Below are 10,872 nucleotides of genomic sequence, written 5' to 3'. Positions count from 1 at the left end.
TTGTATAGCTGAAGAAAGAAAATAATAAAACTACATGACTATACACTGCGAGAAACAGTACATTGCCGGCAACAAACAAATCTCGCCGGTAGTCTATAGACGTCCAACGCGAAACCAAACACAAAACTTGCATTACTCAACTCTTTTCGGCATTGCTTCAAAAACTCCCCCCTTCGCTTCAGTTTTGGTCATTCGTGAAACTTTGCTTAGCCAGAAAAATAGAGGTGGCGATGTCTTAGCAGGCGGAGCTCTGTAACCCGACTTCTAATAGTCCATTGTTGCGAAATATTTGGTTTCTATATTCGAAAATACAGAATAGCTAATTTTCCAATACGAATAGCTGGTGCACCAAATTCCATTCGTATTCGAAACATCGAATTTAACCCCCTGCTAATTTAACCAAGCAGGGTGGCGTGCATCCTCGAACGTGATCGTCAATTGGTTTGTTATCCCTCTGGTTAAGTTGGACATATCATAAGAAGCCAACAAACATTGACACTAAGGACAACATAGGGGAAATTACTTGTGCTTAATAAAGGAAATAAAGAAACGATAAACTAATGCAAATTAAAGTGCATGAAAAAACAACTTGACGCAAGTGGGAACCGATCCCACAACCTTCGCATTTCGCGTGCGATGCTTTACCAATTGAGCTACAGCGGCGCCGTTTCCCCATCTACATTCTTGGGTATTTATGTGCCCTAGTAGAACCCTGGGAGCGTTAGCCAGCGCCACCACTCACAGACCTTGACGGCGGACGTGGAACGTCCTTTTTGCCGCAGGCGTCACGAGAACGTGATCTTTTTGGGTGAAGGCAACTGGTCAATAAACCCACACATGCTACCTGAAGGCATCAATGTTGCCGGATTCGAGACCCTCGTTATGTAATAAACGAGAAGAAAGGAGGTTAACCGAGGGGCCCGATTCTTATTAGTCATATCATAAGAAGCCAACAAACATTGACACCAAGGACAACATAGGGGAAATTACTTGTGCTTTAGTAAATGAAATAAAGAAACGATAAATGAATGGAAATTAATGTGCATGAAAAAACAACTTGCCGCAGGTGGGAACCGAACCCACAACCTTCGCATTTCGCGTGCGATGCTCCACCAATTGAGCTACCGCGGCGTCGTTTGCCCATCCACTTTCTTGGGTATTTATGTGTCCTAGTAGAACCCTGGGAGTGTTAGCCAGCGCCACCACTCACAGACCTTGGCGGCTGGCGTGGAACGTCCTTTTTGCCACAGGCGTCATGAGAATGTGATCTTTTTTTGGGGTGAAGGCAACTGGTCAATAAACCCACATATGCTACCTGAAGGCATCAATGTTGCCAGATTCGAGACCCTCGTTATGTAATCAACGAGAAGGTTGTGGGTTCGGTTCCCTCCTGCGGCAAGTTGTTTTTTCATCCACTTCAATTTGCATTAGTTTATCGCTTCTTCATTTCATTTATTAAGCACAAGTAATTTCCCTTATGTTGTCCTTGGTGTCAATGTTTGTTGGCTTTTTATGATATGACTAATAAAAATCGGGCCCCTCGGTTAACCCCCTTTCTTCTGGTTAAGTTGGAGTTACATACTGAAATGCTTCACTATTTCTCCATGACATTAGCGTTCAGTATACGCGTGGGGACACAAACGACACTTTTTGGCGGCAGGTTTTATTTAGACTCACCACGGCTGCCATGTACTGCTGGTGGAGCCGGTGCCTGTGGTACACAAATCCGGCTGTGCAAAGGGGGGAGCGAGCTCACAACTAAGGGCGGCGCGCCTCCCTGGACGTCGTAGCACGGAAACCTTAGGTCCCAACACACCATTTTGATGTAAGCGAAGTCTTCTCGGCTGAAGATATTTACGAAAGACAGTGCGGTGCCCGGCTCTGCCGTAGTGAGCTCTTCCAAGGTCTGTCGAATCAGGCTCCTGGTGACCGGTTCCACGGCCTGTTCGATGGACAAGCGCTGAAACGCCTCTTCCAAATGCAGTTCGTCCGAAGTCCTGTTGTTGAGACATGTGAGGCACATGGACAGGACCAAGAGACCAAGGTCAATATACGACGAACGCTCGCACTATGGAGCAAAACGTAAAGTAAACGTGGCAGAAAAATAGAGTTCGGAGCAATCTGCACAACTTTCATCAGCTTCCCATCATATCGAGCCGCTGCCTGTACCTGTTAGTTCACCTTGACAACCGTGGCGCTGCGTGGCGTGGGCTGTACTATAGGCTGCTTTACCTTCAGTGAAGGCATAAAACACTACTGAATATATAAAGCAAAAGAGTGCAGAAAAAATTTTGTCCCACACAAGTAGACTCCGTTAAGAGAATGCCTCGCGTGCATGCTGCTTTTTGTTGGTCCCTACAAAACATGGTAATAGATGCAGAATGACACGCGTGTTAATCGTTTTCCAGCGGCAGTTTTTCACCCGTTTACAACTGTTACAACCTCATCGCTCAACGCAGGAGGCGTCTTCATGTATCGGAACTATCTCGAATTCTGTAACACGGGAGCCTTGTCTATCACATTTCATGAACTACTCGAATAGCGGTGTGCTTTCTAGAACGTACGCGTGCACCAGCGATTACGCTGGAATGTATGATGAATCACGCATAAAGAGCCGACGCGTCTGAGCCGTAGATCAGATTCCCACAATTACGTGCTCGCCGTTTCGTTTTGCTCCGAGTGTTGCTTGTTTTTGTGAGCAATCAGGGGCACCCAATAAAGCGTTCGCTTTTATTGCGATAGCAATTATATGGACAGTCCAGGCGCATTTTTGCCGTCGCCATCGTCGTGATGTCCCGCAGAAAGTCCAAGTGCAATAACATCGTTGCCGCGCGCCTATGCTGTAGATGTAGAGATAGATCGCGAGGGTGGGCCGAGGGTGGTGGCTTGATCTCGCGCGAGCAAGGAAGGAAGGCGAGGAGCGCGCAGTTTCCCACCGCGCGCAAGGCACCAGGAGGGGGGGGGGGGGAGAGTTCTACTCCGGCGGCGGCTGCGTATGGCGCGGCTGAGTGTGGCCGCGTGGGCTCTATCTTGAAAGCGATCTGCCGTGAGTGCAGAGTCTATAGGTGCGCCGAGGGCTAATAGCTTCGTCTGTGCTGTGTTCTCGCCGCATAGGTCACGTTGAAGCGAGAGGCAGCGCAAAGGACAACTCGCTCGCTGCTGCTCTTCCTCACACCAGCGTTTTGACAGCGAATATCAGCGCTTACCGAATGAGGTGCTTCTGTTTGTCTGCGCGCGCGCGACAGCATTCTTGTTAATTTAGTAAGCGAAAATTCACGAGTCGATACGGCCCATAAAATTACTATCCTTACTTTGTATTGTTGTCGTATGTGTACAAATTTGCTATCGCAATCGATGCTTCACAATTTGGGCGATACTGATGTCACGTCTTTGACAGTGTCTCATTCTTCACCGTCATGACAGTGGGCCAATATACACAGAATGTCCTAGCTGCCATGCATTAACATAAAAAAATAAAAAAGATGGATCATTACGCGAAGGAAACTAAGTACATATCTTTTACTGTTGACTGAAGTTGCCGCTAGTAACTTTTTGTTGACAATAAATTCACCCTAACCTAGCATAACCAAATCTAAATTATAGTAATCTAACGGGATCACTAGTGTCACATTGTCAAGGTATCAATTGAGAAGTTAGGAAAAATCATAAGGAACTTCTGACTGCGATGCTTGAGCAACTTAATTGCGTGCTAATTATTTCCGGCTCACGCTTAATTAGTCACGTTTGTCCACAGTTCATGGATAGCTGATCACTGATCTAAAGCGAACGGAGCGTCGCTCTGACCACTGGCGAAAAAAAAAAAAAAAGGAATAGGACAGGAAAAAGGCATCGCTATAAAATTTGTGCTGAATAGTTAAAACGCCAATTATTTTATTACGAGAGCAATTATACGGACACTCCAGGAGAATTGTTGTCATCGCTGTGAGGTTCCGTATGAAGTACAAGTGCGATAAGATCGCGGCGGCGCGCCGTGCGCTGTAGGTACGAGGGAAAGCATGCGAGGTTGAGCCGATAAGGATGGTGGCTTGGTGCGACCACGTATTCTCGCGCGCGCAAGTCAGGAAGGCGGGGAGGGTGCTCGGCGGCTTTTTGCGTGAGCAAGGAGAGGAAGCGGGGACATCTGCGCGCGCTGGAAGGGGAGCGGGGGGGCGGGGGGTGAGAGCCAGGGTAGCAGGCATCTCCGCTTCTACACCGGCCGCGCCTGTTGCAGGTAATCTGAGCTGGGTTCGAAGGCTAGCCGAACAGAGATGGTGGCTTCATTTGCGCTGTATTCTCGCGCGCCTATTACGCTTTGAAGCGAGAGGCAACCCGAAAGGGAATTCACTCGATGCTGCTGCCGATCATCACACCAGCGTTCTGAGAGCGAGTGTCCGCGGTCATCCAGTGACGTGTGTTCGTGTTTGCCTGTGCGCCCGTGACACTGTCGTTGTTAATTTAGTTAGTAAGCGCATATTTACAGCAGTTTATATAGCTGATAGAACAACTCAGATTACAGCCTATAGCTGTCTAATAATTTGCTGTCTCAATCAATGCTCCGCCTTTCAAGGTGAAACTGCGACTTCATTGTTCAATTAAGAATGTTTGTGGAAATTCTGTATTTTTTTATTCATTGTACTGCTGCTACTGCTATGCGGGATCAGGGACCTCTGTCAGGTATTCGTTGCCTTTTATACCTGCATCCTATGTAGATTTTATGCGATTTCAGGAAACGAATTAAAATATTTTACCGGCCCCGAATTCACCGTCAGTGAATCAGGTATACGTCAGTTGAATAGAAAAACAACTGTCGATGATGCCTCTCTTTCTCAATGCCATATAGTAATTCGCAATTGATATTATATATAGCGCGGTCCCCGACCGAAACGTCGAAATAAATTTTTTGTTTAACGTTCTTTCTTAATATAGTTCATAATTTGTTTCTTTAATATCAACAAATGATATATATGGAGCGAAACAGGGTAATATAATCTCGCCCGCCCACCGCACTCACTCACTCACTCACTCACACTTCCGAGAGCTTCACTTCAGCCGCTAAGTGGTGGTTAGCACACGGAGTGCGCGCGCACGCATAAGCGCTTGAATAGAGTGCATGCGCACTCGTACGGGTCTTTGTAGTCTCGCTCCAGTTCGACAAGGCCCTCCAGCCACAGGAGCTCTTTCTTGACGTGCACAGACTGCGGCTTCAGAGCGAGCAAACGGCGCTGCACATGATGTGCCTCCTTGTACTCGCCAAGCATGCGCAGTCCCACAGCGTATCGGTAAAGCGCCTTGACGTTTGTTGGGTCCAGCAGCAGGGCACGCCGGGAGGTCACGACGGCCTGAACGAGGTTGGGGAGGACCTTAGAGGTATTCAAAGGGTCATCGAGCGGGATTCACACGGTATAGATCAAATAAATTTCTCCCCGCGAACTAGCACCGCGTAACCCGATCACCACGCGTTGGCACAGTGCCATGATCCGCAAGCTGCGTTCCTTCTTTATCCAACGCGGGAACCGATGCACCTGAGCAGCATTTGCAGCCCGCAAACATTGGCGACGCCGGCTCGGGCCTCGTCAATGAGGCGTCGCCTCGCGCCGAGTTGCGTCAGCGCGATAAGCACGAAATCCTCATATGTATGCAGGACGTCAAAGCTATTATGCATCGCGTTTTTGACTAAGTTCATATTGTTCACATTCGAGTAGAGCAGCCGCCAAGAAATTTTTTTCGATGCCATTCAATTCATTAATAAATTGCATTTATCTAATATTTAACTACTGCTCTGAATACCATGCTATCAATGAATAATTTGTAGAAAATTGAAAGAAACTTAAAACTGCTTATGTCTTCAGCCATTTACTTTTTGTCCGTTCATTTTTTCCGCCTGATAGCAGCCCGAGAAAAATGAAAAAAAAAAAATATCCCGCGACTAACCGTCCGCGCGCATCAAAAAGCAGCGCCCTCAAACACGCTCCGCAGGAGTTTGTGAGCGCGTACTTTTTCCACGACGCATCAACCACCACTTAGCGGACGCTCTCTTAACACCAAGGCGCCGCGCTGTCGTGGGAGGGGCGCGCCAGATAAAGCGCCAGCTCTGCCACTAACTGTATCAGCCCGTTTGGATGAATCGCGCGGCCCGCTTGGCAAGCACATGTCAACCCGTACGTACCAGCTTGGGATTGTGCATGCGCAAGGCGCACTGTACTCGATTTGAATAAAGCTTAACGAGCAGCCTGCGCCTTTTGTTGTTGTTCTTATTATTAGTCGGAACCGGCGCCGACTCCAGGAACTTTGCGGCGGCCACGTAGCAACTTTCCGCAGCGGAGACGTTGCCGGCCGCGTACATACGGTTGCCGTTGCGTTATTTCCGAAAACAGATCTGCGTCGGAAGGAAAGCAGAAGCCGTCGCTGAAGGCCGTCAAAAGGACACAGCACCTATCGGCAATGCGGGCTAATGCGACTATGTCACCACATTTTCGAGTGCAATGCGCACGGTGTTTAAAAAAAAAAAGAAAGAGGCGACGCCATGCTGGGCTGTGCAAGCAGCGCTTGAGCAACGGCTCCCACTAGTGATCTTAGGCTGGGATTGCATATATATAGATATTCTACGTGGCGTTGTACGGACGGGATAGCGCGTAATTGTCAACCTGTTTTGAGTAGAGGCGGCGACTGTAGTGCAGCCGCACGGGAGGGATGGAAAGCCTACTGCAGCCGCGTATCGGCGCCTTAGGGAAGAGTCTTCGTCTAAAGAAGTCATGTACGCGCCACAAAGCGCGCGCTCATTCGCATTTGCGTAAGTACGATGCGTAAGCGACGCGCCACTATTTAGGACACTCTGGTGGCGCCTCCAAGGCACCAATAAAAAGCGAGGGGGCACCAAAGCAGGAACCTGGACCGTTCAGCTGTTCGCCATGCGAACAAAGCCCCGGTACGCTTTGGCCTCCTTGGCCTTTGGCCACGCTCGTTCCAGATTTTCGATTTCCCCGTTGCACTTTGCGTGCTGCCTTGATTGTCCTGCACCACCCGCTTTGTTACAATCTCAGGTGCTCTTCTGAGGCCGTTGTCTGGCAGCACTACATCTATTTTTTCATGCCGCATGCTCCCCAGCGAGCATAGCGAAGGAACTCCATAGGTGTATTAGCGCCTCAGGTAAAGGGCGTATACCTCAACACGAAACCCGATCAAGGCACGGATACGTGACTGTGGCGTGCATCGCGTTTCTGACGTGCGCTGGCTCTGCAGACAGACTATTGTGAATAGGGCCTACGCCGCACTACGGCTCACATTTGACGGAGCACAATGAAATCACAAATTGGCGTGAGGGATGCATGACGAGGGCTTTTTCGAACTGACGCGTCGACATCTCTAGCAGTACTGCGCGCAGTTTCTCGCTACTCCGTGAATTAACGCGGAGACGTTAAGACGCTACTCCAAGCATTAATGTGCCTTTCATACTCAATTAATTAATATATGGGGTTTTACGTGCCAAAACCACTTTCTGATTATGAGGCACGCCGTAGTGGAGGACTCCGGAAATTTCGACCACCTGGGGTTCTTTAACGTGCACCTAAATCTAAGTACACGGGTGTTTTCGCATTTCGCCCCCATCGAAATGCGGCCGCCGTGGCCGGGATCCGATCCCGCGACCTCGTGCTCAGCAGCCCAACACCATAGCCACTGAGCAACCGCGGCGGGTCCTTTCATACTCAGGAATTAGTCGTAGTACCGTGCACGATTTGGTCAACACCATTTCTACACTCCATGAAGACGGCACTACCAAGCAACCGGCGCCATACAACGCGACAGCAAGCTGTCGACTCACCCCAAAGAGTGTGTTGGTAGGCATTAGTCGGGAGTCGATGACCGCGCCGCCGTCGTCCTCCGTCTCGGTGAAGTCTACCAAAGCGATCTCATAAACGAGTGTTGCGTTCGGCGGGATGCGAGGGAGGCACCCCTGGGCTCCGAATCCATACCCCGCCGCGATCTTCACGTAACATCCTTCGCTCCGTCGCATGCTCCGTACAGCGATCTGCAGCCCCAGTACTCCTAGTTCTTTCAGGCTGCGTTGCGGAGGAAACACTCCTCTTTAGGCAGTATGTTGAAGCATTTTACTTGATTTTGTTTTTATCATATGATAAGTGCCTTTACGCGTAGCGAAAGTGCTGTATTGTGTTGCAGTACAACATACTATATATTTCACGGCGAATACACTAAATGCTCATTTGTGCGTTGAAAAAAAATTTGTAGCAGTCGGAATTGCACCTGCATACTGCACAATATTAGCATCGTCAAGAGAAACCGAGGTAAGTGAACAAGAACAGTTACTCTATTAAAAAAAAAAAAAAAAAAAAAAAAAAAGAAATGTAAAAGCAAATTATATTTTCAGCCAATCCAAGGATTGAGGGAAGCGCAATTTGAGTAGTTGGCACCAGATAACTATATGCTGGTTCATCGGTTGCCATTCTCTGGCGATGAAACAGCATGCGCATGGCGGCCGGGAGTAAGATCCATTGGCAACATTCTCTCTTGTGCGTCTTCGCAATGGGCGAACAGGAACAGCCATAACGTCCTGCAGTGTGCCCCCACGAGGGATGACGCTAGTTTCCATGGTGCAGCGGAGACAAGCGCCAGTTCACTTCTACAGAACATGGCCGATCTCCTGCGCGCCCACTGGAAGGCATCGTTACCGTCTGGTCTGGGACACTCACTTGCAGCGGTGGGGAGTGTTTCGCATCCACGTTGAATCTATCCGCTCGGTCCAGCTACATTTGACATAGGCGTTGTAGTGGAACGTCACTAAAGTGTGTCGGGTGACAACGGGCCCTGACCCTGGTTGGGTTACCTGCGGTAAAAGGCACGCCAATCGACACAGTTATGTACAAGATGAGGGCCACATTCTTGATGAGAAAAGCGACTGGCTGAGAATTGAGACTGCATGGTGTGTTACCATCTACTGACAGGCTCTGTTGCTGCAAGGTTTCCTTTGTGTCTTCTGCTCCCTTACATCGAGTTATACGAATGGTGAAGAAGAAAGATCGCGCACAGCTACCACGGGGGGATATGCCTGAGGAACGTAGTAGCAAAGGCCGTTTCAAATGCCGCACTTTTCGTGGCACCGGAATTGCAGTTTCCGTCGCATGCGAGGGAAATCGAAATCGCACTCGTCGCAGATGGTCTGCAACGCGTTACCTCTAAGTTGGTTGGTCGAACGTCGCATCGATCGCAGCGATTGGTGCGATCTCGGGACGCCAACACCACGAAGGGGAGAAAACAGCTGCGGAGAACTGTTTCGTTGTTTGTGTATGGTGGGAAATGTCTGTTGTTCAACAAGTCCAGAATACTTCAACTTCTTGTGGAGCCTTGGATTGCAGAATCCGGTACGCACGTACGCACCGCGACACGCCAATAGGGGGGAAAGAAAATGAAGATTTGATTTGCTCATTTACATGCGTTCGTTAGCGCACTGAGTAGCAAATGAAATGCATTTTCACATTGTCTTCGGGTGTGGCGAGTATAACTTTGCGTGCATTTCAGGTCATGCACACGGTCTGCTTGTTGCCAATGCTACGAGCTGTGTTTCCTGCATGACGAAGATTTCTAGGGGCGTGCGAATACCGGGGCGCTATAACGTAAAACTATTCCAAACTTTTCTATTCCAATTCTGAAATCAGCACTCCGCGATCGGTCAAAAACTTTTTTAACCCCCCTCCTCCCCCCCCCTTCACCTGTCTGTTACGCGACGTCATGAAAACCGCAATAGCTCTCCATCTGATATGACGTGTACACACTGATTATGCATAATTTGACCGAACAAAAGAAAAATAGTTATTTCTGGTTCGACGCCTTTTCGCCATTAGCCCTAGGCTATTAGTCAAAAGCTTTAGGGCTGCAGACACTTCACCTGCCTGTCACGCGACGTCACAATATCGCGAAAACGCACAGCGTCAAAGTGACGTGTACGTGTTAAAAATGCATTAATATGCCGAACAAAACTGAGTTTTCTCCTGAATAGCCGCAGGCTGCCCCGTTCCGAAAGGAATAAGAGATGGCTGTCGCCGATCGTTCAGGCACTGGCTATAGACTCGAACCTGCCGGAGAGCAAGGGTTTATTTGAGTATAATAAAACTTCTTGCGTGGCCGTGTAACGTTTTCGAGCACTTTCAGCGCGTTTACGACCTCATTCTGCCAACCCTTCGTTGCTGAGGGTCCGTTTTAGCGTCATTCTTCAGCTTCTGTTGCATGCCGCCGTGATTTTCGACCAGCCGGCCACGGCGGCCGCATTTCGATGGGGGCGAAATGCGAAAACACCCGTGTACTTAGATTTAGGTGCACGTTAAAGAACCCCAGGTAGTCAAAATTTCCGGAGTCCTCCACTACGGCGTGCCTCATAATCAGAAAGTGGTTTTGGCACGTAAAACCCCATAATTTAATTTAAATTTTCGACCAGCCGCCGCAAGCTATAAGTAAGACAAAGCGCACAAATCGCAGACGCCGGCACCACCTTCTTCATCCAGTTATCGACTTTCAGTGCAGTGACTCGGCCCTGTCGAATCCCTCTCCAGTTGAGCGTGCTTCTCGGCTCTTGCCAGCGAATTAGATAAGACAAGCCGCTCAGTGTAGGCGATGTTATTCGTTTTTCAAGCCAACAAAAGTGACCTGCTATGAACGAGGACAGCGTTTGATTGGTCTCTTCAGACAACCCTGCGAGTGACCGCCCGATACTAGCGTCGGCGGTTATGCAAAGTTGACGCCAGGAGATTGGAATAAAAACATATTAAAATAGTTTTACATTATAGGGCCCCCAGTTTCTTATATCTAACGGAATACGAGTCGAATGCCACAAGGCAGTTGAAATGAATATCGAATACCTTTTGA

The 10,872-nt window shown here is 48.8% G+C and overlaps 1 long non-coding RNA gene across 1 annotated transcript; it reads right to left on the bottom strand.

The window, feature by feature from the left end:
* Positions 1–1,660: 1,660 nt before the first annotated feature.
* Positions 1,661–8,835, bottom strand: LOC126546286 (uncharacterized). The gene is made up of 3 exons (XR_011892177.1): positions 8,706–8,835; positions 7,820–8,057; positions 1,661–1,997 (listed from the first exon to the last, which is right to left on the bottom strand). It is a non-coding gene; the product is annotated as an uncharacterized lncRNA (long non-coding RNA).
* Positions 8,836–10,872: the final 2,037 nt, after the last annotated feature.

Source organism: Dermacentor andersoni, chromosome 1 (assembly GCF_023375885.2).
Source record: "Dermacentor andersoni chromosome 1, qqDerAnde1_hic_scaffold, whole genome shotgun sequence".
NCBI classification, from domain to species: Eukaryota; Metazoa; Arthropoda; class Arachnida; order Ixodida; family Ixodidae; genus Dermacentor; species Dermacentor andersoni.
Note: the sequence above shows the minus strand (reverse complement) of the source record. Positions and strands in the feature narration are given on the sequence as shown.